Genomic DNA, 12,046 nt, shown 5'->3' on the forward strand with positions numbered 1-12,046 from the left:
ACACACACACACACACACACACACACACACACACACACACACACGTCTTCTTCAGCCATCCATCCCCAAGGCAGCCCCCTGGGCTGAGCCCACTCCCAAATGGGGAGTTCCTCCAGTGCTAAGCTCCTCAAGTCGAGCTTGGCCACTTCCTCTCTCTCCCCCCACTTCCCTCCCTCTCTGCCGGGGTCCGGCAGCTTTGCAACTCCCGACAATGACTAACCCGAGGGGGCTCGAGTCTAGGGCGGGGACCCCAGCTCGTGTTTTCCCACTCACCTTGCTCGCTGCCAGGGCCCCCAGCTGGGCTCCTCGCCGCCCGCAGTTCATTCTGGGGGCGTCCAGCCGGGACCCAGCTGCAGGAGGGGAGGGGGAGGTGAAGGCAGCAGCATCGGGCTGCATGGCTCCCCGACCCTCCGCCCTTTTGTTACTGGAGGCTCTCACAATGCACGGGAAATCTTTCTTTCTCTTCTCTCAAGCTTCGCTCCCCCACCGGCCCCTTCCTTTCTCAAGGCCATGGGACTTGCTGCCTTTGAGGTCGATTCATTCCCCCCACTTTTAAAGAACCTTCTTTGCCTGCAGCAAAGTGGGTTCCTTTTTTTTTCTCTTGCTCGGGAGTCCTCCTGGGTGTTCCCCCCCTTCCTCTTTCTTTTCCTTTCCTGACTTTGTGACTATCTCTTGTGACGTTTATTCCACCCTTCCCTCCCCCTTCTCCTCCCCTGTCCCCCCGCCTCGTCTTCTTCCCCCCCCTCCTCCTCCTCCTCCTCCTCCTCCCCCTCTGTCTCACTTCCCACCCTCGCCTAGCCTGACCCATCCTGACTCTTTTCCAGTGAGCTAATCTCTAGCTGGCTGAAGAACAGACTCAGTTACTACGGCAACCTATGTCTCTGAATACTTGATGGACTCGGAGGAACTACAGTAAACAGGACCTTCTGCTGGTCTCCCTCCCTCTTTTTAAAATTTAACTCTTTCTCTGCTGTAAATCATCGAATGACGGTGTCACGCAATTCAGTTCAACAAGTAGTCCCTACGCGCCAACTAACTGTGCTAGGTGCTGGGGAGAGGCAGCTCGGGCTTAGACCGTTGGGTTCCAAAAGGTCGGGGTTTAGGCGCTAGAGATACGTTTTTCCGGCAGAAACAAAGCTTTAAATGGTGATTAACTCCACAGGTCAGCTCGAAAAGTTCTACGCGATCCAAAATGTAGCTATACTACAGTAAGTATTAGTACTGGTAGCCTGCGCACTATAACGTTTGCGGCAAGTAGTGCAAGAAGAGGAGATGGAAAAGTTTTTTCTGCTTTTTCTGGGTTTTAAAGGTCAGCAATGGGCAGAAATTGAAATAAGGGTGATTGGGGTTTTTTCCAGGACAATCTAGCTGAGCTCCAGGAACTCAGGGCTCTCAAACTAGGCTTAAATCTCCAAGTTTGGCACCTCACTCAGCTCTGATTTATCCCCCAATCTAAAGTCCTATTTCCTCAGTGCAGCAGGAGTAATGTGATTTAATTAATTCACACTAATATGACAAAGTCCTTTAATCCTCCCAGAGGTATCTGTATTTTAAAAGAGTATGTTTATTAATTCGAATGAGTTTCTAATTGGTTGGATTAAATACAGTAAAGTGAAGTTAAAAAAAAAATCGAGGCAAGGCTACAGGCCAGCCTTTCCTGGGAGATTACCTCCTTACTCAGCTTCCCTAAGAGATCAATGTGTCATAGTGGTTGGAGTGACCCTGGACTCTTCGAACAAAAACAAGGTTTGCAAAGTGCTACCTGTGCATCTACTCATAACAACCTTTGGTGTTATTATTATTGTGTTCCTTTTACAGATGAGGCAACTGAGGGGCAAAAAGGTCTTGCCCAAAGCCCCATAGCTTGGTGCAGCTGGGTGGTCCAATGGATAGCACAGGGGCCCTGGAGTCTGGAGGACCTGAGTTTAAACTTGGCCTCAGACACTTGGCACTTACTAGCTATGTGACCCTTGGCAAGTCACTGACACCTGATTGCCTCCCCTAAAAACCCAAGTCACATAGTAAGTGTCTGACTCAGATCTTACTGATTTCAACACTCAATCCCCAAAGCTTTGAGGTGGGTAGATGGTGGATAATAGACCACAGGACCCCGAATCAGAAAGACCTGATCTAAAATTCTGCCTCAGACATTTACTAGATATGTGAACCTAGGCAAATCACTTAAGCTAACTACCTCAGTTTCCTCATCTGTAAAATGGGGATGATAAGAGCACCTACCTGGCCAGGTTATTATGAGGATAAAATGAGATATTTGTAAAGCATGTTACAAGTCTTATAATGCTATAAAATTGCTAACTATTATTATTACCCATGATGTCTCCTAGTAACCTCAAATGAAAGCCTTCATTTGAGTATGAGCATTGGTAAGATACTGTGATAAGAATTTTCACAAATAGAACCTTTGAGATAGGTGCCATTATTATTCCCATTTTACAGATGAGGAAACTGGGGCAAATAGATATAAGTAACTTGTCCAGGTTGACACAGCCAGTAGTTGTCTCAAAGCGGTCCTTAAACCCGTGGGAAGAAGTGCTGACGGTGTCCCATGTGGAAAAAGTTTAAGAAGTCCTGTTTAAGGCTAGATTTGAAATTAGGTCTTCCAGACTCCAGGCCCAGCACTTTATCCACTATTCTACCAGCTTCCTTTAAAACAGGCAGGAGTTGCTAAGATTCATATGGTTTTTAAACCCTCTACAAACTCCAAATTTGAGGACTTTATTTTATAGCCAATGAATTGATTGGTACACGACTAGAGGGATTGGACTATTTCCATATTGACATTCTCAGTGGAGCTGAATGGAAGGATAGGTTTGCTTCAGAGTCAAATTAAGGAGGTGGCAGAATTGTTTCAGTCACACACAAAGGCAACAGAAACATCATTTGATGAGGTACTTTTGTCATTTTGCTTTATAATGCTCATGATGCACAGAAGCAATCAAATCAGGATGAAGATAATTGCAACTTATGAGCCAACATCTTCTGTAGAAGATGAAGAGAAAATCATTTTTAAAAGTTTTTATCGCAACCTTTTGTTTTTACATCACCTTCTGCAAAACATTGCAGAGGAGAATGACAGAAAATTATTAGCCATATCACCTCAGAAACCCCTGAAAAGCTCTTTTCAAAATGTGTTCTACACCCTTTCCCCCCCAGAGAGCTATTCCTCCTGACAAAGGTTCATTTTCTCATCTTCTCTTATTTGGGTCCAGGCTTGGTTATTCAAATTACACAGCTTTTAGTTTCAATTTTTTTCTGTTCTTTAATCATTTACATTGTGATAGCGACTGTGTACATTTTTTCCTGGTTTTGCTTACTTCTTTTTGCATCAGTTCATTTAAGTCTTACCAGACTTCTCTGTGTTTTTCATATTCATTGTTTCTTGTGGAATAGTAATACTGCTTTACAATGATGCACCTGAGTTTCTTTAGCCAATCCTTAATCTATGGGCATTTGAAATGGAAACATTTTTTAATTTTTACAAATAACTTAACAATACCCTTCAAATTAAGTTAACACAAACCTTGATAAAGTGGTGAAAACGGAAAAAAAAAATGTCAACGTTACTTCGAAGCCTGTATGTGCTGAATACTTTTTATAATGAGAATCAGATGGTGAACACCACCAACAATATAAAAAAATGAAACTAATTAACAGAAAATTTAAAAATACCATAACTGTTTACCAATATGGGAGTCATTTCAGAATTAGCTATCTGATCCTGGATTGCTTATAGCAAAAGTCAAAATCAATACCATGTTAGAAAAAAGGATAACAGTGAAAAGAAATCTCAGAAAAGGAAACTGAGCAAGCTAATAAATGAACTCCCAAAGGAAAAAAAAATTCTAGGGCACCAGATAGATTTACAAAGGAATTCTATCAACCATTAAAAAAAACCAATTAATGCCAGTATTACCCAAACTATTTTTTAAAATAGGCAATTACAAGATCCTAACAAATTCCTTCTATGTACAAATATAGTCTTGATAACTAATAGGGAAAGTCAAAATAGAGAAAGAAAACTACAGACCAATATCCCTAATGAACAATTATGTTTAACAATTTTAAATAAAATATCAGTAAAGAGGCTATAGCAACATCTCGAAAAAATTATTCACTGTGAATTCAATGTAAGTGGATTTTTACCAGAAATGCAAATTTGGTTCAATATTAGGAAAGCTATAAACTTAACTGACTACCTTAATTATAAGAACAAGAAAAATCAATATATCAATAGATTCAGAAAAATCCTTGTGATAATATACAGCATTCATTTCTGTTAAAAACACAAGAATAAGGTAAACAGTATATATCTCAAACCAAGAGCCATCATTATATGTAATGGGGATAAACCTGAGACCTTTCCAGTAAGATCAGAAGTAAAACAAGGATCTCTATTATCACTAGTACTATTTTACTAGCTACTAGTCTAGGAATGCTACTTATAGTAATAAAACAACCCAGTCCAAACTGAGGGAATAAATGTAGGCAAACAGGAAGCAAAATTATTCCTTTTTGTGGATGATATGATGGTGTACTTAGAGAATCCAACAAAAATTAATAACTTCAGGAAACTTGAAGCATATAAAATAAATCCACATAAGTCACCAGCATTTCTCTATATTACCAATAACATCCAGTAGGAAGAGTTGGAAAAAGGAATTTCATTTAAGATTAACTACAGCACATATAAAATATTTGAGACTATATTTATGAAGAAACACACAGAAACTCTATGACCACAACTACAAAACTGTTTATGGAAATAATGACAGAACTAAATAACTGGAGAAATATTTAATGCTCATGGATAGGCTGAGCCAATATAATAAAAATGAAAATATTACCTAAATTAATTTACTTGTATAATGCCACACCAATCATTTTGTCAAATGAATACTTCATTGAACTAGAAAAAAATAACAAAATTCATCTGAAGAAACAAAGGTTAAGAATCTCAAGGGGAATAATAAAAAGAGTGAGAAAGGGGGCAGCTAGGTGGTGGAGTAGATAGAGCAACCTAATCTAGAGTCAAAAGGAACAGTGTTCACATGTGGCCTCAGTTAGCACATGTCAGGAGCAAGTCACTTAGCCCTGATTTCATAAAAAAAAAAAAGTGGGAAAGAAAGAAGTCTAGCAGTACCACATCTCAAACTATTCTACAAAGTGGTAATCATCTAAGTAATCTGGTGCTGGCTAAAAAATAAATTGATCATTGGAACAGATTAGTTGCATAGCATATTAAGGCAAATGAACCTTGTAGCCTAGTGTTTAATAAATACAAAAAAACCTCAGCTATCAGAGACCGGATCAAGTCACTATTTGACAAAAACTGCTGGGAGAACTGGAAAGAAGTGTGGCAGAAATTAGGTGTGGATTAACACCTCACATCATGTACCACATTAAGCTCTAAATTGAGAGATGCATAACCTAGATATAAAATGTCACCTCATAAACAAATGAAAGGATCAAGGAAGAAATTATCTTTCAGATTTATAGCTAGGGAGAGAGTTCATGACCAAACATAGAATAGAGAGAAAAGATCAAAAGGAAAAAATGGATAGTTTTGATTACACAAAATTAAAAAGTTCTTACACAAACAAATGCAATGCAGCTAAGATTAGATGGGAAACAGTTAACTGAGGGAAAATCTTGGCAATAAATTTCTGTAGTAAAGGTCTCATTTCTAAAATGTTTAAGGAATTGATTCAAAATTATAAAAATAAAAGCCAATCCCCCATTGATAAATGGTCAAGTGATATAAATAGGTAGTTCTTAAATGGAAGAAATCCAAGCTATGTCATATTCAAAAAATGCTACATTACCAATAATTAAAGGACTTCACATTAAAACAACTCTTATGTTCCTCCTCATGCCCATTAGATTGGCAAAGCTGGCAAAAAAAGGAGAATGACAAATGTTGGAGGGGCTGTGGGAAAACAGGCATACTGATGCACTGTTTGTGGAGATATGAACCGTACTGGAAAGCAACTGGGAACTATCCTCCAAAAAGTTTAAAAACTGTATGTATCCTTTGACCAACAAATACTACTGCTAGGCCTGTACTTTAAAGAGATCAAAGAATAAGGAAAAAGTCCCACCTCTACGAAAATATTTATATCTGTTCTTTTTTGTGGTGGGAAATACATGGAAACTAACAGGGTGTCTATCATTTGGGGAATGGTTGAATAAATTATGGCATATGAATGTAATGGAATATTACATGATGATTACATGATGAAAGAGACAGTTTCACAGAAACTTGGGAACAAGGGTATGAACTGATGCCAAGTCAAGTAAGAATTAGGAGAATAATTTATACTATCATGACAATATTATAAAAATGAACTATTTTGAAAGATTTAAAAACTTTGTTTAATGCAACAATCACTCATGATTCCAGGAAGATGAATGATAAAAAATGATTCAATAATAAAGAAGATACACTTGACAGAAAGGTGACTGACTAAATATTCAGGATGAGGCCTACATTTTTTTTTATATGGACAATAAAGGAATTTGTTTTTGCTTGATTTTGCATACATGTTAAAAAAGGGTTTTTAGGGGTGGCTAGGTGTCGTAGTGAATAGAACACCAGCCCTGGAATAAGGAGGAACTGAGTTCAAATCCGGCCTCAGACACTTAACACACACACACACACACACACACACACACACACACACACACACACACCAGCTGTGTGACCTTGGGCAAGTCACTTAACCCCAAATGCCCTCCAAAAAGCAAAAAAAAGGGGGGGTTTTGTTTTCTTTCTTTCTTTCTCTTTCTTTCTTTCTTTCTTTCTTTCTTTCTTTCTTTCTTTCTTTCTTTCTTTCTTTCTTTCTTTCTTTCTTTCATGGAGCTTAATTCCTTTGAAGGTATTCTTGATGAAAATATGAAAAAGAAAAAGTGAATTTCATTCATCCTACAAAAGATCATATTTTCACAGCCCCAGTTAACTGGAAGACAGAAAGAATATGATTTTTACTGTGTTTCTTGTTAGTTGATTTTTAAAAAGCTGGTTCTCTTCCAACAGAATGTCTTCCAGGCATATAGTGTATTTAGATCATACAAGATTCCTTGAGAGTTTTATCCACAGAGATAATTCTTTATTTAACATCAATACTTTATGTATTGTTGTAGGAAAGCATTTCTAAAGACTTCCTGTTCCCTTTTAGACCAGTGTTTAGCAAGTTATTTTCATAGCTCCATATGACTAAGTTCTCACATCTATCAGAATTCCAATTCCTTAATGGCTGCTGTTTTATTGCTGGCTCACCCTGATGCTATTTCAATGTGGCATAATCACTCTCCATGGCCCTCTCACTTCTCTCTCTTTGCCATTCCTGTTTGCTTAGATTCAAGGAAGCAGTTTGTTTTGGAGTCAGAGGAGCTGAGTTCAAATGTTTATTGCCTGTGTGATTTCAAGCCAGTCCTGGCCCATAGTTTCCTTATGTCTTAAATGAAATAGTTGGACCAGATGGCCTCTGAGGCCACTTCCTGCTCTAGATCTCACGATCCCTACTCAGTCTCAAACCATGGTCCCTAGCCTACAAGGAGGATCATGATACAAGTAGCACAGGGCTAGTGGAGGGTGGGTTCTGTGACCTGAAGACAGGAGAATTCTCAGAATACCCCCTTTTGCTTCTGCTACTTGCAAACCAAGGTTACCATCTTGCCCCCTCAATTAATTTTCTCTTTTACTGAACCATGGAGGATTGGAGTGGGTTTGGACTCGAGGCCAACTATGGTCAGCCTCTGTGCTTGGTTGGTGAGGAATGTGAGTGTGTGTGTGTTTGCTCAAAGTGAGAAGGATGTTCAAATTTTCATCCTTTATGAGGTACTTGATAAATATAAATAAACAAAATTTTGAGCACAACTTTAAATATAACCTTAAAATCAGTGCTATTTACATTATAAACAGAAAAATAATGATATAGTATATACTGGAATATAATAAAAGTAAAAACATTTACTCTGTGACTCCTTTAAAAATATGGTCACTCATCATCTCTGAAACTCAATTTCTTCACCCTCAAAATGCAGACTATAATAATTGGTGTGTATAGGGAACTTTAAAAATTTTTATTGATATATTTTGTTTTTACATCCCCTAGATTTTCCAAGGTATATCTCCCTTCCTTTCCTAAAGTGCTATATAGCCCTTATAACAAAAAATAAAAAAAGAAAGGCAAAAAAGGTTCAGTAAAACTAATCAAACTATAAGAAAAATCCAACAAAAAACAAAAAACTCTGACCTTATGTGTAGCCCATAGAATATGAGTGAAATGGGGGCGGCTAGGTGGTGTAGTGAATAAAGCACTGGCTCTGGAGTCAGCAGTACCTGAGTTCAAATCCAGATTCAGACACTTAACACAAAACTAGCCATGTGACCTTGGGCAAGTCCCTTAACCCCAACTGACCTACCTTCACCCCTCCAAAAATTAAAATAAAAAAAAAAGTATATGAGTGAAATGTCTTCTCATATTAATCTCTTTGAGACCAAGCTGAGTTATTACAATTTTGAGATATATTTCCATTGTTTTGCTATTGTTCTTTCCATTTACATTGTTGTCATCTTGTATATTGTTTTTTTGATTCTGCTTACTTCCCTTTGTATCAGTTCACAGAAATTTTCTCATGCTACTCTATAGTCACCATGGCAGTTGTTACAGCACCATTACATTCATGTACCATAATGTGGGGCTGTACAATATATGTTAGAAATGGAATCAGAGGATCTGGGTTCAGATTCTAGCTCTGATACTTACTAACCATATGACTTTGGACAAGTCATATATCTACTTTGTTTCCAGTTATTTGTTATCATAAAAAATGCTTTTATAAATATTTTGGTGTATTTGGCCTCTCTTTTTTGTCATTGACTTCCTTTGGGTATATACCTAGCAATGGAATCTCTAGGTCAAATAGTAGAGATATTTTATTCACTATAGTTGTGTAATTCCAAATTACTTTCTACAGTTGGGACCAATTCACAGCTGCACCAATAATGTATTAGTTTTTACAACCTCTTCAACAAAAGGTTGAAAACTCCATGAGGCAGAGATTGTGCCTTCTTCTGGGTATCTCCCATGATGCCTTACATGTAGTAGGCACCAATAATTATTTGTTTAATTGAATTTAGTAATATATGTTATCCATGTGTCAACTGAGGACAGATGGACTAGGTTCAATACAGGAGAATTGTCAATGATAACATCATAATGCATGACTCATGCCCCTCCACTGGCTCCTTTCTCATATTTCGGTATTTTCCCTTTCCCTTGCTGGTACCAAATTAATAAAGCACAGAACAAATTTATTCCACACAACAAAGAATACAAAAAAGCTTCCTAAGCTGATAGACTCAAGGAGATTTGCTCTTCCTGTGAGCTCTATGCTCCTCAGCTGCTCTGATAGATCTTTTAGACTCGGTGCCACCCTAGGCTTGAGAAAGTACTCCAAATCAAGGAAAGAGCTTGAGTTCAGCAATTCTCTTTTTCTTCCCATTTTCCTTCAGTACCAGCACAGTCAATATAACTCACAGTACCAGCTCTGGGTGAGATCAGGGTTTATCCCTCTGTATTGAGCCTGAAACCTGTTCTTTACCTCACCTGTCTTTAGAGTGAAGGTAGTGCTCCTCCCCTTCCTGTCCTCTGCATACCCTGTGAGGCTGAGTCCTTTTGATTTGCCTTTCCAATTCCCTTGGATTACTTTCAGGTCTTGCAAATGGCCTTAAGGCTCAGATCAGTCTCAAGAAAACAGTAGAAACATCTGAGAATAAGGGGCAAGGATGGTGGCCCCTGAAAGCATTTCTGCTGCCACAGCAAAGGTTTATGTTAAGTATACTATATATAAAACTGCACATAGATAATTTTACACTTCAATGAACAAAACTATAATGTTTGGCCCAGTCCCTCTAGTGGTCATTTGGCCTCAATGGCAAGTACCATCATCTGAGGCCTGTAATACTACATTGTATGGTGTGTGGTTTGTTCTTGGTTCTCGAAGAGGACCATGACATTAGGAAAATGACATGACTTGCCATTGAATTTGATTTGACTGAGGGAGGGCTGTGCAAGATCAGCAGCCTCACTTTCTCCTCCAGAGTCATCTGGGTCCAATGGCCAGATATTGATCAGGATAACTAGAAAGGTCTCTCATGAACATATACATTTACCCATAGGTTATTATATCACCAATAATGAAAATACAAGTGTAGGGAACCTGTGTGTTCAAGGTGCTGTGATGTATAAAACATTTGAGAGACACAATTTCTGGAAAATTGTTTTATTAATAATGCTAGCAAATTATTAATAAAAGGGGTCAGTGACACTCTGGAATGTCGAAGTCTGTATTGTTGCATACTGCTAGCATAAGAAATCCATCTCTTCATTCTTTTTAGGCAGGTAGGTGGCACAATGGATAGACCACTGAATTTAGAGTCAGGAAGACTTGAGTTCAAATTTGGCTCCAGACACTTGCTAGCTGTCTGACCCTGGGCCAGTCACTTAAACCTCTCTCAGCCTTAGTTTCTTCATCCATCTTAGTAAAATGGGAATAATAATTGCACCTACCTCACAGGGTTGTCCTAAGGATCGAATGAATTACTATTTGTAAAGCACTTTGTAAACCTAAAAGAGCTGGCTACTGGGTCTCTGCTTTTGTCTGAGAGTCACCTTTCATTTTCAGCTCATTTCAATTTCAAGAGGAGTCCTGGGTTCTTTAAACATTTTCTCTCCTGTTTTCTGCTATTCTCAGGGATGAAAAGGAGGAGAGCAGGCTGGATTGCTTTTGGGAAACTGCAGTGTACTTCTGTCGATTAAGTTCCTCATTGTAGCAAGGGAGCACCTTTTCAGCGGTATCGCTGTGTAGCAGGGAGGTCTGGAACACTACTGCCTCCAAAGAATGAAAGGTGAGCATCACACCAAGGGCAAGGGCAAGGTATTTGATGGATGTGAACAAGATGCAGTGTAGCAAAGGATGTCATCATAAAATTGTATGGCAGAAGGAGGAGGGGGGCTGCTAAGAGCAAGGGATGACAGGTAGAGGACCAGACTACTCCTCTGATTCCTTAGGTGGAGCCGTGGAGAGGGTGCTGGGCCTAAAGTAAGGAAGATCTTCAAGAGTTCAAATCTGGACCCACACACATCCTAGCTGTATGACCCTAAGCAAATCGCTTAACCTCTGTCTGTTTCAGTTCCTCATTTGCAAAATGGAAATCATAATAGCATCTGCTTCATAGTGTTATTGTGAGGACTAAGTAAGATATTTGTAAAACTCTTCACACTTACTGGCTCACAGTAAGTGATAGACACTTATTTCCTTTCCTTCCCCTTCCCTTTGTGATTTAGGAGAGAGCAAAAAAAAAAAAAAAGTCTCTAGCACATTGTGTGGCCTGACTCCCTGTGGTTGACTTTGGGCAAGGAAAGGAGAGTCACAGAACTGACAGGCATGGATGGAGTTATGATCTCCATCACTGAAGGGAGCTCGAAATCAGAGACCCCATGTCCATTTGAGTATTTGACAGCTGAAGAGCAGAAATGGTTGACAAGTCCTGAACTTGATGAATAAGCAAGGTCAGGTTTATAGCAGGTTTGTATATTTGATACATAGAGTACTAGTGAACAATAATTTCCACCAACATTCCAGAAGGGAGTTATTCTTTTACATTCAGTTCCTAGTTCTGATGGGGTATCTGGGGTCTAGATCAATTTATGAAACCAACTTGTAAACCAGTCGGTTCAGTTGTAACTGCAATTTGTCCTTTCCCATCCTTGAGCTCTGCCCCTTCTCCCTATCCCACAATCCACCTAGGCAACACCCTGTGACCCCTTTGTTCTTACTTAATCTCTTCATTTCTTCTGGGCCTGGCCCACACCCTCCTTTGTCCTTGCCTTTTGTCTCCTTCAACCTGGCCCAAATCTTATCTAAACTATCTATTCACATGCTCCTCTTGGTCAGCTCAGACCTTTGTCTATGCACTGAGGCCCCCCCCCCCCCCCCCCCCCCCCCCCCCCCCCCCCCC

At 39.3% G+C, this 12,046-nt stretch overlaps 2 protein-coding genes across 4 annotated transcripts in view; one reads left to right on the forward strand and one right to left on the reverse strand.

Moving 5' to 3' along the window:
* Nucleotides 1-718, reverse strand: part of DENND2A (DENN domain containing 2A) — a 126,748-nt gene extending 126,030 nt beyond the window's left edge. For all 3 annotated transcript variants that reach the window (XM_069087366.1, XM_069087367.1, XM_069087365.1), the window contains exon 1: nt 274-718. The gene's annotated coding sequence lies outside the window, so the exon portion shown is untranslated. The remainder of the gene's footprint in view (nt 1-273) is intronic.
* Nucleotides 719-989: 271 nt separating this feature from the next.
* The window catches only part of ADCK2 (aarF domain containing kinase 2), a 33,121-nt gene continuing 22,064 nt past the window's right edge, over nt 990-12,046 (forward strand). The window contains exons 1-2 of the mRNA XM_069087374.1: nt 990-1,208; nt 10,780-10,933. The gene's annotated coding sequence lies outside the window, so the exon portion shown is untranslated. The remainder of the gene's footprint in view (nt 1,209-10,779; nt 10,934-12,046) is intronic.

This window comes from Petaurus breviceps, unplaced genomic scaffold (genome assembly GCF_028583685.1).
Source record: "Petaurus breviceps papuanus isolate PSGF00001 unplaced genomic scaffold, PetGlider_PUasm1.0 181, whole genome shotgun sequence".
Classification (NCBI taxonomy): domain Eukaryota; kingdom Metazoa; phylum Chordata; class Mammalia; order Diprotodontia; family Petauridae; genus Petaurus; species Petaurus breviceps.